Source organism: Rhinolophus sinicus, linkage group LG11 (genome assembly GCF_036562045.2).
Source record: "Rhinolophus sinicus isolate RSC01 linkage group LG11, ASM3656204v1, whole genome shotgun sequence".
NCBI lineage: Eukaryota > Metazoa > Chordata > Mammalia > Chiroptera > Rhinolophidae > Rhinolophus > Rhinolophus sinicus.
Window position 1 is genome coordinate 20,238,826 of NC_133760.1, and position 16,498 is coordinate 20,255,323.

A 16,498-nucleotide genomic window follows, 5' to 3' on the forward strand; every position below is an offset into this window, starting at 1 on the left:
ATGGGGTGAGCTCTCCTCGGGAGTGGGGGTCCAGTGAGGAGGAAAGAGGCCCAGGGTCAGCTGTCAGAGGGGACAGGAAAGGAGCCAGGAGATGAGGCCAGGAGGGAGGGAGATGAGGGATGCAGATTGTACGTGTTGACAGGCAGACGCCAACGGGAAGTGTGTGGTCTCTAAGAAAAATCCATTTGATCAACTGCTTTACTGGCTGTAGAGCAAAGTAAATTTTGTCCATTTTGAAGAGGGGCCCAGAAACACAGCCCGAGGCTCCAACCCTGGGGTGGAATTGAACTCAGGTACTTTCCCTGGCCTTTAGTTTGAAGGCCAATTTGCAAGAGAATGTGTGTGTGTGTGTGTGTGTAATATGTAGTGGGGTGAATGGTGGTGGCCTGTAAAAAGATCTGGCCACTTCCAACCCCCGGAATCTGTGAATGTGGGTCTTTGCAGATGTAATTGTTAAGGATTTCCAGATAAGATCTTCCCGGGTGCTAAATTAGATGGGTGCTAAATTCAAGGACAGGTGTGCTTATAAGAGAAAGATGAGAAGACACAGACACAGAGGAGTGGCCATGTGACAATGGAGGTGGAGATTCGAGTGATGCGGCCACGAGCCAAGGAGCACGTGGGGCCACCAGGACCTGGGAGAGGCAGGAAGGATCCTCCCTGGAGCCTTCAGACTTTGGGAGATTATACCTACGTTGTTTTAAGCCACCCAGGTTGTAGTAATTTGTTGCAGCCCTAGGAAACTCATAGTTTACATATCAATATGTCTATCTACATAAAGATATCTGTACATATAAATGTAGTTACAAAATAGACATCCTCCTTGTGGACATATCCTATAAAATGAGAATATGCAATCTCAGTGTTTCTCAAAATGTAGTCAAAGGAACCTCTGCATCAAAGCTGTCTGGGGACCTTTTCAAAAATAAAGATCCATGAGCCTTCTCTCGGACCTATGGGATTTGACACTCTGGTGAGGCCCCCAAATGGGCATTTTAAAGTAGCTTTCCAGGTCATTCTGATGGACTTGGAGGTCTGGAACCCTGGTGGTCCCGGGACATGACCATGAGAATGACTTGAGAGCAGGTGGGAAAGACTCATCACAAGGCTGGCAGACTCTTCTGGCTGAGGGGAGGTCACTAGTGTGCCTTCCTTGAGACTCGTTTGTGCTGTGGGCCAGATGTTTGGGGTCACGGGGACCCAGCTCTGCCTCAAGCGCAGCTGCTCTGCGGAAGAGCCAGGAGCACACAAGGCCTGTTGTTGGGCTGACGTTTGTACTCGCATGCTTGGCTTTCCAGCCGTTTCCACAGCTGCTACGTATTGGGCTGCTCCAGGAATTCCGGGGCCCAGAAACGTGGCTGGGGCTGACATCCCAGGAACAGCTGGTGGGGTGGGCCACAGGGCCATCTGAAAGTTTCCAGGCCTCAAGGAACACTTATGTAACTGTTTCAGAAGGGAAGTTTGGAAGATGGATTTGCTCAGGGCCAAGGACAAATTGAGTATTTCACACATTGGGCTGGTGGCGGGGCTGGGGTGGCACTTCCAGGCCAGTCCCGGCAACATGGACCTTCTCTTATTCCTCCAGCCTCCCCAATTGCCCAAAGTGCTCCATGTTGTCAAGGCCAGAAGAGCAGAGGAGGGGAACATAAGCTCTACGAGGGCAGGGCCGTCTGTTTGCTTTGTCACCCACAGTGCTCAGACGAGGGCCTAACACATAGTAGGTGCTCAGTAGATGTTTGTTGAATGAATGTTTGCATGAACAGGGTTCCTGCCAGGAAGAAGGGTCTCTACAGAGCCAGGGGCTCAATGTGGGGCTCCCTGCACCAGCAGCATTAGCATCGCCTGGGAACTTCGCAGAAGTGCAGCTGCTCAGACAGTGTGGGGTGGGTGGTGAACTGTACCAACCCTTCAGGCTTCTGATGCCCCTCAAGTGCGAGGAGCTTTAGCCCTGGTTGTGTGTTAGAATCACCCTCAGAGTCCCGAGGACAAAACCAAAGCAAACCAAACCCGTACCTACTTCAGACTGATTAGAACCGAGTCCCTGCAGGTGGGCCGGTGGTTAGGTGTTCCTGGCAATTCTCTTGGGCGGCTGGGTGGAGAACCCCTGGTTTCGATAAAGGGGCACACTGGGCATGTGAAGTGACACGGGTTTGGGTTCAAATCCTGGACCTGCCTCTTAATAGCTGGGTGACTTTCGGCCAGTCACTTAAAGCCCTGTTTCTCAGTTTCTTCATCTGCAAACCAAGGATAGTAATAACACTACCTGCTTCATAGATGTGGTGGGAATTCATGTGTTCCTTTCTGTAAAGGGTTTATGACAGTGTTTGGGACACAGTGAATAATAAGTGAAAGCTGATGCTAGTGGTAGTAGTAATGTTGCTATTACTATTAGTATCATTCCTACCGTGGTTAACGTTACTACTCTGGTTATTACTACCACCAGCATTATTACTATTGTTACCATAATTACTACTGCAATTACTATTACTATATTACTACTGCTATTAATACTTTTTCGATTACTGCTATGATCACTATTGCTGCTATTATTATTATTATTAGTGCTATTATTTATTTATTTATTTTTGCAAGCAGGGTTTATTAGAGAGGGGGGGAGAGAGAGAGAAGCCTAGGCCCCTGGTAAGAGAACAGGCCTAACAGGCCTAGCTAAGGTCGGGGAGTGAGAGAGAGGGAGCGAAGGAGAGAGGGAGAGGGAGGGGGGGAGGGAGAGAGGGAGAGAGGGAGGGAGGGGGAGAGGGAGAGAGAGGGAGAGAAGCCTAGGTCCCCAGTATTAGTGATACATTCTCAGGGAAGAGAATGGGCCTAGCGGAAGTGGGGGAGAGGGAGAGAGTGGAGAAGAAAGAGAAATGGGGAGAGAAAGAGCAAAAGAGCAAGGACGAGAGTGCCAGAGCTATTAGTGCTACTATTAATGCTACTACCATTATTACTATGATTACTACACTACGAGTACTAGTACTATTATTATCACCATTAATACTGTCACCATTCTTACTGTGATTACTACTGCTATTACTATTATTACTTCTACCGTCGTTACTACTATTGTTAATGCTATTACCATGGTCACTGCTATTACTACTATATTGCTATTTCTACAATTTCTGTTAATATTGCTATTATTATTAGTTACTACTACCATTATTATTACCGTTACTACTATTTTGTCAAGGCAGAGAACTTTGTTTTCCAAGTTTCTTCAAGGAGGGACAATTACTTCTCATACCTCCTGACTGAATTCTGGGCTATTGGAGCAGGAACGCAACTAAAATCCTACACTTTGTAGAATCATGACCCCACAGGGGTCAGAGAGTTCCCCGCCTCAGATGCTACAGAACCTACTCAATCGCTGACTGAAGCCTTTTAGAAGTCACTGGATGGAAGCTGCAGAGGCCAGGCCACCACCCCGCCACTCCCCAACATTTGGGAGCAGCCCGGTTTATCTGCCCTGGAATGCAGCTGTGTTCCTCCCCAGAGGGTTCCAGAATGTCAGGGTTCCACGATGCCATGTCCAGGCTCTCAGGCTCACGTTTTAAAAGGATCTCAGCCAAACTTTTGTCCTTCCCAGGCAAACAGACAGGATTTATGATGGAGGTTTCTTCAAAGTAGTTCTCTCCCCAAATCCTATCTTCTAGGGGCCAGAAATGAAACAAAACAGAGTGTCTCTCCCAGCCTTTGAAGCCAGGGAACGGAACACCTCTTATTTTTTTAAAGGCCTAAGTGCTGAAGGAAAATGTCAACCACATCAAACTGTGGTTTGATTTGCACGTTTCTTTAGGAGAAAATATAATATGGAACTTTTAAAAAGAAATTTATAATGAACTTCTAGAATTCAAAACATAGTGCGCAAACCTGGACTTAATAAATGGAGCAAAAATCTCCTTCAGAGAGGCTTCCAATGGGGAGGGCTGAGCCTGGCTTGCAAATCCTAGTGGAAATGGGCGGCGGGGGTTAAACCAAAGGCCATTGAGTCCCAGTGCTGGGAATTCCCTCTCCCTGCTCTGACCAGCCAGAGTTACTCTCTGAAAAACATTGAAAAATTACCTCCATAAGAAACTCAGATTTGATCAAACATATTTGTTTTTCTAAGTGTAGTTTTCCCTAACTGTAGTATTAGTACATGGTCATTAATGAACAGTTGGGAAATGGAAAAACGTAGAAAGAGGAAAATCCCATGTTCAGAGAGAATTTCTTTTACCCTTTAGTGAATTTCCTTTCAGTCTTTTTTCTGTACATTTTAAAACACAGAGACTATCATACTGTAAATTACATTTTGCATTTTTTAACTTACTATGACAAAGATTTTTCTTTCTCCCTCTCTCCCTTATCTAGAGTTACCTGAACTGACAGACAACACCTGGTCCAGTTTCACTAAACCAGACACCTTGGAGGCGACTGTGACCCTGCCTTCTCCCTCTCCCCAAAGCCCGTGAACCCACAATACTGTCAATGGTGCCGCCTCAGTACCTCTCCATCCACTCACTTCTCTCCATGCCCATAGCCACCACCCTAAGCTGCTGACCTGCCCAGAGACAGAGGGAAGTGCTTTAGAAATAATTGGCTTCAGGCCTCTCACTGGGTTGGGCCGTGATGGCCTGGTTTCCAGCTTCCACTCTGGACCCCTCAATCCACTTTTCACACTGTTGCTGGAACACATGTTCAAAATGCAAGTCCTATCACATCACATGAAGACCAGATTCCTCCTCCAGGAAGCCTCCCTGACCACGCCCATGAATGCCCTACTTCATGCCACCACCTGCTGTTCTTGCAAGTGTTTGTGGGCCCACTACCTGCCCTATGCTGAATCATGGTGTCTCTGGGAACCCTCTACCCAGGACTCAACCGAGAGATGCACTCTGAAACCGCTTTTGTGGCTGTAATGAATGGAAAAGCTCTCACCGCACAACCATCAGGACCACGTTAGGGCTGCCTTATAATCCACACTGTGGAGCCATCACTGTTCTCTTAATCCTCGTCTTTTTGGTGGAATTTAGGATTTGCAATCACCCAGCACCATGCATATCTAGACACCCACAACATTTCGGCATCCACCGTCCTAATGTTGACGAGGGCAAGATTTTGTTGGCAAGGACACAGATCTAGTTCTTCATCTACAGAATTTTGGGGAAAATAGCTTAGGAAAAAGTGGAGATTAAAGACAGCATTTCCCTGAAAATCCTGTTGGGTTATCTGGACTCCTGGACTCCTGGGAGTGGGAGACCCAATTCTGAATGTCCTCTCCCCTTGCTCCCTGGAGTTTGGGGATGCAGTCGTCACATAACTATGCTCATCACGGCCTGCCATGATCAATGAGTGAGCCTCCTGGGGAAATTTGGAAAGACAGCTGCATGGTAAGCTGAGGCCACAGATGCAGCCCAAACAAAGAAACTGTTGGAATCGTCTAGGTGCCAGCCTCTACGCTCACTCTCCTGGACTGTATTTTAGGGTTAGGTCACTGAGCCCCTGGGGCCAATGCAGCAATGATACAGGAAGAGGTCATTGTGGGATGAACTGTGAAGAATCTGAGGTCACCCCGAGGTGGAACCCATGGCTGCTGATACCTCAGGGTTTTCCTACTACAAGCAGCGTCCTTTCCGTTAAAATAATAATTCTCTTATTAAGTGGCAGGTGGTGGGGTTTGTTCCTCCTGCTTTTGGCAAAGCAACAAGAGGAGAAACAAACCCACACAGTCTGGAAGGAAAGGAGTTGGCCAAATAATGAGATTTGGACCCAGTGCTTAGCAGCTGGGCCACGATTGGAAAGAATGACGAAATGTGGTAGCCTCGAAATGATGGTCATTCTGATCAGCATCACCACCGTCATTATAAAGTTTGTCCAGCACGGAGCCAATGCTTTGGGTGCCATTAGTACTTATATTTAGAGACAAGAATATCTAGGTTAAGACTGAAGATCCCAGGGTTCCTGAGCGGCAGAGCTGGGCCTGACCCACACTCAGGTTCCTTACCTGCATGCTGGCGCCTGCAATGCTCCCCTGCTCTCCGGACAGCCGGGCTGCTCCAGCAGGCAGAAGACTGAGAAGTGGATTATACTTGTGAAGTCTCAGTTTTCCCATCTATAAAATGGGCTCATACTACCTAACTCACAGATCTGTGGAAACCATTTTGTCCCTTTTCCTTTTCCTCTAGCTTTTCTCCTCTTCCTTTGAGCCTTGGTGTAAACTATTTCCACCTGGATGCCTTCCCACCTCCTACCTGGCCGCAGACCAGGTGGGTTCAGACCCGCCTCACCTTTCTAATTCCTATCCTGTGTCAGTGGGTTCCCTGAGGGCAGGGGTGGGTCTGTGTCTCATTGACCATTGAGCCACCAGGGTCAACTCCAGTGCCTGGTACACAGTAGGTGCTTTTGTCATCACTGGAGCTGAGAGGAGGAGGTGAGGATGTCCAGGACACCTATCTATGGCCTCTCAGACAATCCGAGTAATGGGCTGCCCACCTGAGTGTGATAATTGCCAGCAGCCACGGGGGAGATTGAGAAGGCTCAGGTGTTTCATTGTTGAGGAATGGTGGTAATCTGAAAGAGAGGGGCCAGGCTGCAGATTCAGTGCTACTTTTGTTTGTTATTATTTTTTGTAACTTTTTATTTTCATATAATTTCAAGCTTACAAAAAAAGTTGCAAGAATAATATAAGAAATTCTCGTGTAACTTTCACCATATTCATTCAACAGTCATTTACATTTTGCCCCATTTGCTTTATCATTCTTTCTCTATATAGGTTTTCAAATATATATTATATTCATATTACACATACTATATGTATGTAAATTGCAGGAATCAGTCCCTTTTACAAAACCCTTAGTATTTCAGCATTTATTTCCTGTGAAAAGCACTTTCTCTTATCTTAATTACGGTAAAATGATCTGAATCAAGAACGATTACAATTTACATCGTAGATTTTACTATAGTATAATATACTTCAATACTATTAGCTAACTCACTTTCCATACCAAGTTTTCTCAGTCATCCCAGTATGTGCTCCAGGGCTGTTTTTGTTTTCCTGGGTCCAGGATCAGTTGTGTGTATTTATCACGTTCCTTTCGTCTCCTCTAATTTGGAACATTTCCTCAGCCTTCTTTGTCTTTCTCAACTTGTTTTTGAAGAGTCTGCCTCTTGTTTTGATCCACAAGTCGGGAACTATGAAAGCCCTTCTGGGCTAAGTTTAGAGAATTACACGGTTTACGAGAAGGATGCCCCCACTTGTGATCACGTCCTGGCATGTGGCCCCAAAGCGTGACTGTGACCTACACTTGCTTTTGGAGGTTAGGGAATCCCTCTGAGGGTCGTGTAGCCTAGTGGTTAGGAGCATGCAGTCTGACCTGACTGCTCAGGCTCAAATCCTGGCTCTGTTCCTTCCATCCTGTGTGAACTTGGTTCAGTCACTTACTCTTTCTGTGCCTGTTTCCTCATCTTGAAATGGGAATAATAACAGTACCTACCTGATGGGGTTGTTATGAGGATTAATAAGTGAATTTTATAAACAGCTGAGAACAGTGCCTGGCGCATGCAAAACGGAGCATTTTTGGAGTACGGTGGCCGTCTGGTTTCAATCACACAATCTTAAAGATGCAGCTTGCGTCACACTGATTCTGGGCACAGTGGCTCAGTCACATGAAACATATTCTTGCTTCTCCCCACCTACCCCCCATTCCTTTCCCTTGGGCTCTCCCTTTACACACACACACACACACACACACACACACACACACACACGAGGAAACACAAGAGTTCATTTTCTCTGCTGGTTTCCGAAGCCCAGAATGCTAGCTAAGGGACTGTGCAACTGCCCTCTGAGACCCGACCCCAAAGGGATTGGTCACCATGCCTCAGACAACTCACCAGGAGAAATGATCCCCACTGACTTTCTTCTCTATGTTAGCCCCCATCATTGAACAAGGGGGGGGGCACAGTGAAAACTGGGAAGGGGGGAGTCGCAGAAATATAATCCTCTTCTTGCAGGGCTGAGAAAGTGGACTAGGACGCTGTCTGTTGCTCAGGCTCTCGGATTTCCTGCAGGAAATCACACTTCACTCCTTTCCATCCATGTGGGCCTGGGTTTACAACCACACACATCCTGACCTGCAACCCGGAGCTCCTGACACTGGGAAACAGGACCAGGCTTCCGCACGTGTGTTTCCAGGGTTAGTCTGGTCAATCTTCTGTTCATTCACTCAGTCGTTCATTCATCAAAGTGTTACTGGTACACGTACTCTTTGTTGCTCAGTTGTTTTTATCACAGTTCGCCTATTATTGTAATACTAGCGAACACATTTGCAGTTCTTTCTTTGTTATAGTATTAATCAGTTTTTAAAAAGCAGTCCAGGTGCTGTTTTAAGCACTTTACACACACTAGCTCATTGACTTCTCATAACCACTCTACGAGATAGGTACTATTATTGCCCCCCTTGTAAAGATAAGGAAAGGGAGGCACAGAGAGGTTAAGGCTCTTGCCTAAGATCACACAGCTAGAAGGGACCACACAGGCGCTCTAACCTGTGGGATCCTTGGGGATGATGTTGGGGAGGAAAAGGAATCCAGAGTGGGGCTGACAACAAAAGCTTAAGTACCTGGGGTATTACAGCCTTGGAAAGCAGAAGTGCAGAGATCTGTGAGACCATGAAGGGTTTATCAGAGAGGTCATGCTGTCTGGGAGTGAAGCCCCACGCAGGCACCTATCAGCCGAGTGACAAGTCTTTGAGACAGGTAGGTCTCCCACTAGAGCTTAGGGAGGGAACTCAATGACTCACTACACTCAGCAACTCAGGGTGGAGCTGGGCTACAGCACAGGTCTTCCGGTTCTTGCTTTGCACCTGGGTGCCGTATAAGCTGCGCTGTGTCCTCAGCATAGCTGCCCAGTTCACAAAGGGCAGCTGGGTCTATGGGAAGCCTGGGCCAGGATTTGTTTCGGCTTCTTGTCTGCATTACCTTGGCCAAGTGATTTAACTCAAGCTGCAGTTTCCTCATGTGACAAATGGGCACAATGATTGTTGTTATGTCATGGGGTTGTTGTGAAGAGAAGATACTTTGTTTTAGCAGACTCACCTCAATCAGGAGTAGCAAACGGGCGCTTCGTTTTGACCTTGCACATTGTGTGTTACCTTCCAGAAGTGAGCCGGGAGAGGCCCCAGGAAAGAACGGAGGGAAAGAGGATGGCAGTATGGTTTGAATTAAGCTGTTTATATGTGTCCTCATCTAGTCACAAACGCGTGCAGTGACGGAGAAGCGTGGTTCCAATTTTCCATTTGTGATCAGCCATCTCCTGGCTCTGGCAGCCTCCTCCGGAAGTGGGCATGTCATCCCAGTGGCCTTGGGAGCTGGGGAAGGTAGTTTTTGACCATCACGCCCCCTCCAACCTGCTCGGGCCACTAGGCCAGCCAGGGAAGGAAGAGAGTCCTTACCGACCCGGCCTGAGGCCTCTCTGGGACATTCAAACTGTCCTTGAACATTTGTGCCCACACACATGTGGCCTATGTGACAAGGCCGTCTTATTTTTTGGGGCAAAACCGATTAGCACATGTCCACACCCATCAGCACATACGTCCATCTCAATTGACCCATTTGGCTAGAGTGGGCCATCCAGGCCATCCCCAACAGGGAGGGTGGGGCGGTACCAGCAGATGGAAGGGCAGGCTGGGCTTTTGGTAATTTCTGTCTTGATTTTCAAAGTCCCACAGAATGCAAGGGCAAGCCAGAGCTGACTCGAGCTGGAAGGAGGCTTGACTATGAAGGCACTCCACAGCGATGGCAGATCTCGGAGTCAGCTCATGGTCAAGACAGGCTGGGGGACCTGGGCAAGGTGCTTAGCCTCACTGGGCCTCAGTTTCCCCATTTATAAATGGACATATGAGCACCAGCCTGGTGGACTGGTGGTGAGAATTAAATAAGAGGATGCATGTAAGGCACTGTGAATTTTCAAGCCTCAAAGTTGGGTATGCAAGAAAAGGTGCATCTTTATTTTTCTATAATGAATGTTGACCTTTAACTCTCGAGTCCTGTCACATCCCCCGTCGCTAATGAACTTGGCAGAATAAAACTGGTCATTCAGAAAAAAAGCATCCTGGTTTTTCTTGTTTCAAGTGTAAGCCCGTTAATTCAGTAGGTTCTCCATCACCCTCTCCCCTTGAGATGGCATTCCTTTAAAAATGGAAGTCAGACCCCATCTCTCCTCGGCTCAGAACCTTCCCATGGCTCCCCCACTCACTGGACTCAACACCTGAGTCCTTCCCGCAGCCTGATGGCGCCCCTGACCTGCCCACCAGCTCTCTGCCCTCGGGTCTCATCTCTCCCTCTGCTTCCTCTCCTTCCGCACAGAACTCCTGGATCCCTTGGGCCACTCACACTCCCTTTTCAGCACCTGCAAGCTTGCTGCTTCCTCCACCTGGAACTCTCTTCCCTCTGATACCCCCCCAGCTCCTCTCTCACCTCTGACTCCTCTATGTCAAGCATCACCTTCTCAGTGACCCGCACCTCACCTTCCCTGACACCTGATTTAAAATACCAACCCCCACCCCAGGACCTCCCTCCCTTTTCTGGTTTCTTTTTTTCAATAGCACTGCTTCCCATCTAATAATATGTGTAACTTGTTCGTTTGCTTACTGCCTGCCTCCCCACACAAATGTGAGCTTCACTTGGAAGCAGACATATTTGTGTCTTTTTTCAGTAGGTGCTCAATAAATGTCAGATGGATAAATGAATGGAGGATGGGTAAATGGAGAATGGGTGGATGGATGAATGATGCATGGATGGATGGCTTCAGTCTTGGGAATTCTGCAAGTTCTGGCAGGAAGTAGAAGAATAATTCCCTTCTACTCTTCAGTTTTCCAAAACGGATCTGGGGCTCCCTCCCTTTGTGACCACCTGACTTCACTATGACGAGAAGACACAGGCGGCCCTTCCCAGCACCCTGCACTCATTGAAACAGAAAAGGTACTTGTTACAAGAAACTGAATATCCCACAGAATCTCAGGGAGGGCTGGAGGACCAGGCGAGAAGTTTCTGCAGTTAGAAACAATGCCCAAAGTCACACCACAGAATGGTCTAGTGGGACCCACCTGTTGGGTGACTGAGCCCTGGGCAATGCCGTTTGTGCTGTGGAGCTCCCTGGGCTGGGACTCTGGACTCTCCTGTTAGTCTCACACCTAGGGTTGCCAGATAAAACTCAGGAGACCCAGGTCAATTTGAATTGTAGATAAACAATGAATAATGTTCTAGTTAAAGTATGTTCTACACAATGTTTTATTATTATTCTTTTATTTTGTCTAAATCTCGCATTCCTACTTGCTAACCCTGAAGCCCCCACTGTTCCTCTGAGAGAAGTCTCTAGACACCAGTTTCCTTGTATCAGGGGCTCCCAATTCAACATCATAGAAACATGTCACATGCATGCATTCTAGCTGCAAGGGAGTCTGGGAAAGTGAGTGTCAGGTACGCTAAGCTGTTCCAGTAAGAGGGGGACCCACCTCATGAAACTGAGGTGCCCCTCAGACCATTGACAGCATCTGGTTTTAGGCTCTGCTGTCCTATTGTCCAGAAAATCTGGGCAGGGTAAAGAATCAGACTCTTCCAAACTCTGCTATCTGTTCCGTGAAACTTGGTTTTTGAGATATGGGCATCCCTTCCCTCACCCTATTTTCTCTGCCAGATAGTTTTATGTCTATTTAGAAACAATTTCCACTAAAAGGAACGAGGGCTCCTTGGAGAAATGGCTGATTACAAGCCTGGGACAAGGAAAGTACAAGATGAGCCGGGAACATCTTGTTGTGCCAGAAAGTTGTGCCAAAACTGACGGGGCTGCGTCAAAAACACACAGAACACAGCTGGAAGGAGCTCTCACTATTCAAATCGGGGATGGAGTGAGCATCCAATGAAAAAATGATAGTAAAGCATTGTAATACACTGTAAGCAACAAGAATTAACGAACTCATAGCAATATGTGTGTAGATACATAGGTAGGTGCATATATATGTATAAATATAATATGTATATAATATAGAAGTCACATATAATACATAAAGTATATATAATATATATTTATAAAACATACAGTAGAATATGTGTATGTGTGAATACATAAATGAATAGGGGAGAAGAGAAGACTTTTCCTTATAGGACAGTAACTAAAAAATGTGGAGGCATAGTGGAATTAGAAAAGTCACCACTTGGCAGCCATGATAAAATCCTTGTTTAGGCAAGAATCATCAATAGATGCTAAAACTTGTGAGTGAAGATTTTATGGGGTGTGGGATATTTGCATAGTCTCCATATATCTCTCCATGAGATAATTATTGATTACAAGAAATATAGAAACTTCACAGTGGAGAAACCTGGCAGACACCACCTTAAGCCGTGGTGAAAATCGAAATCAACAGCAACAAGGCAAATAGACCTGTGCCTCTTTCTAGGGTGCGCTGAGAGGGACACGGCCTCACTTCTGTGAGGTTCCTGCCCAAAACGTGTAACCTGAATCTTATGATGAAGAAACACTGGACAAACTCAATTGCAGCGACATTCTACAAAATAGTTGATCGGTAATCTTTTCAAAATATCAACAGCATACAAGTAAGGAGTTTATCCAAATTCAAGGACACTAAAGAGACATGAAAAGTGAGTGCGATTCATGACCTGAGATTTTTCTTTTGCCCTAATAGACATTGCTAAGACAATCAGTGAAATCTGAATAAGGGATGCATATATCATTTAATGCATCCATGTTAATTTCCTGATTTAGATCATTATACCAAGTTATGCAAGAAATTGTCTCCTTCTTAGTAAGAGAATGGCCTTTAGAGCTAAAGGGGGTTTCAGTCCTGCAACTTCCTCTTAAATAATTTAGAAAAGAGAAAAGTGAAAGAAAACGATCCAGTAAAGGCAGGAAATGTAATGCCTGGGAATCTGAATGAAGGCTATACGGGAATTCTTTATACTATTCTTGCAACTTTCTGCAAGTCTAAAATTATGTCAAAACAAAACGTTAAAAAACAAACAAAAAGTCTGTTTAGAAACTCAAAAGCTAGCATTGACCCTTTGTTCTTACTGTTCCCTTCCCGGAGAAAGAGAGAAGCTAGAACAGCTGGGGTTGCTGCTGAGGATCCAGACCAGGATTTTAGAGGGAAAAAAACCTGGGGACACGCAACACGTTTGTTAAAATAACAGTATTAGTAGCTGTAACAACTACCACGTATATAGCATTTATTATGTGCTAGGCTTCCAAATGCTTTTCAGAAACTATATTTACTTGTTTGAGCCTCATAACAACCCTACCAAGAAGCTGCTATTATTACGCCCACTTTATATATGAGGAAACTGAGTCACAGAAAGGTTGAGTAACCTGTCCAAGGTCTCCAAGATCATAAGTGGTAGAGCTACGATTTGAACCCAGACCCACAGGCTCCAGGTTTCTCTCCTGTCCCTCAGAAGTGTCATGTGGGGAAGATTTCAAAGGTTCAAACCATCCATGAGGGACTGAAAAGGAAAAATAGGATAAGGTACAAAGGGGTTCTGGACCCAATTCCAATGTGGGGATGGGAGGAAGCTTGGTGATTCCTGCTCAAGAGAAAAGACAATCACCCATGATGGACTCCGTGATGACCCAGACATGGGAATTAGCTGGTAGACATCTGTGCAGACGTCATAAAAGAAAATATCTTCAAAATCAATGAGAAAGCGAGAAACTTTGCAGAGAATTAGAAAACTAGAAGAAGAACCAAATGGACATTCTAGAATTGAAAAATACAATTATCTGAAATAAAAGGACCAGTATCAGCTGTCGTATTGTTTTTGCCCTTCACCATTGTTCCTCTTCTTTTCCAGAACGCCTCTGACAGGCTGGTAGGGAAGCAGTCATATTTCAACCTGAGGACACATGCCGTGTGGAGGATAGCAGAGCAGGAAGTGGGAAAGAACCTGGTCACTGGGGACTTCCCAAGCACTGTCCCCTGGACCTCCTACCTTCTACTGTTTTTGGGTCGCTGTTGCATGCAGCCAAATACATTGCTAACTGACATTTTGACAAAATCAGATAGTACCTGAATTATATTGGACAAATATAATTGAATTAGCAAGTCCTTGAAAGAGATGTGTGCTTATTAAATGAGATAGCATATGCTTGGTGCCCAACCTGGCACATAGTAGGCACTTGGCACAGGTGAATTTTTTTGCCACCTTCCTGTGTCAGGTCGGGAGGGGACAGTGGGCCTAGAATGGTGACAGTGGGATGGAGAGGAAACATCCTTGGGACCACAGCCACGATTGGTGAAACAAGGTGAAAGCAGGTGAGCTGGGAGACTGCTTGCTGACAAGCCAGCCCACTCCTGTCCAGTGTGGTGGCAGCCAGGGCACACAGGGAGGCCTTCTGCCCACCTCGGAGCCAGGCCAGGCGCTGACAGAGGGAATTGGTTTAAGGGCCCGTCTCCCTGGTTCTTGGCTGAAGGCTGCTACCAGTTCAGCTGGCCAAGATGAAAGAGTAAAAGGAATGTCATGAGGTTTTCAAAACCTGTGCCTTCGGCACCAAATTTATTTTTCTAAGGGTCTAAAAGATTTTTTAAGCCCCAGTGGCAGTCTTGGACAGGTTTTGGCTTGGTGTGAAAAATTGGAAGGAAGGTGGATAAACGAACAAACAAAAATCAACCCAATAAAACAGAGCTGTTTCAGGACCACCTACGTAGCTGCAGGGGTTATTATTTTTTCTTTTTTAGAAGAAAGTTGCCATGGCTTGAGGACCCAGGCTTCAATAGCTCCGTGTCACCCCTTCCCTAGGGTCCTAGGCCCCTCTGGGAAGGGCTGATGAGGGAAAGCCTTACAGTCAATCTAGTCTAAGATTCTTCCATCTTCTGCTTGTATTCTTCCAGAGATGGGGAACTCACTCCCTCTTCACATTGACCATTTCATCTTTGGATAGTTCTTCGAGTTAGAATGTCCTTTATTGTGTTTGGTAGAAATCTGTCTTCCTGTGACATGCTCCCATTGGCATTAGTTTTACACTGCAAAACAATGAGAGTAACCATTTGTGGCAGCTGTGTGCACATACCAAGTGCTAAGCATGTCTCAAGTTTGACCTCATTTAGTCCGCATAACCACCCTGTGGAGTAGACACTGTTATTATCGCCCTTTTGTGGAGGAGGCCACTGGTGCTCAGAGAGGTTCAGTAACTAGCCCAGTGCCACACAGCTGGTAAAGAGCTGAGCTGGAATTCAAACTCAGGCATGCCTGAGTCCCGGCTCTTAACTCTTACATCATGCCGCCTCCTACAACAGCAAATCTTTTTGTATTTAAAGACAGCTCTCATGGCCTCCTGGTCTTCCCCTGGCCACGCCAAACCTTCCTGTTTTATCAACAATCGCTTGTGGTTGATCTGAGAATGGACATATGGCTCGTCTATGATGAAAGGGACTTAAAAACAGGCCCGCTGGGTGACAGCAGGAAAGATTGTCCTCCCTGATGCAAGCGAGAAAGAACACGGTGGGAAGAAGTTTCTTTCACTCCATCCTTCTTCCTGTCTCAAACTCAGTGTGTGGGGACAGCTTGTGACGTGGCGCCGTTGTGACCACAGAGGACAGGGGTGAGGTTTGGAGACATGTCCTGACGTCCCTGAGCTGATGCCCCTGAATCATCTCCCTCCTGGTTTCTTCCCTGAGATATCTGAATATCTTTAGAGTGATGATTTTCCCACTGGAACAAGCACCCAAATCCCCCAGATACCTGTTAACACACAGGTTGCCGGGCGACCCCAGGGGTTCTGAGTCCATGGGTCTGGGCTGGGGCCTGAGAATCTGCATTTCTAATAAGTCCTGGTGCCATTAGATGGGGGTTTCTGTTATCTGCAGCCCAAAAGCATTCCAACTGGTGCAAATAGTTCCTATTACCTGAGCCCTCCGCTGGAAAACGTTTTCTTATCTACAGCTCAGCTGACTTGATCGTCACACGCTGATGAGGTAGCTGTGATACATTTCTATTTGATAGATGAGCAGTCTGAGGCCCAAAGAGGCCAAGTGACTTGTCCGAGGGCCTGCAGCTGGTAGGAGGACTCCCAGGTCCCTGCCGTCTGTTCCTGTGTTTCCTTGAGTTGGAGCAACCTCTGTGAGTACGTCCCTGAGCTGTGTGGCCTCCCTACAGCATTTAACCTGAAGTTACACAAGTCTCGCAGATCTTTGCCTCATCTCAGACGAATTCTGCAAAAAGGAAGCACCAGCCCCTCTCCTCCGCACCCCCTCCTCCCGCAGCGGCCACAACTTTTACATGCTGGAGGCTTGGGGACAGGGAGCTAGGGCACAGGGTGGTGGCATCCTGGGCTATCAAAACATGGGAAGGCAGGCCAAGAAAGCTGCAGATTGGCTGCATATTCGAGGGAGGGGTGTTGGGAAGGGAGGCTCCCCCACGCTCTGGGGGAGCTGCCAAGGGTGCGGCCTTTCTATGGAGTTGACAATGCTTTTGTCAGAAACCAGTGTTTCCCACCTCAGCCATTACTCTC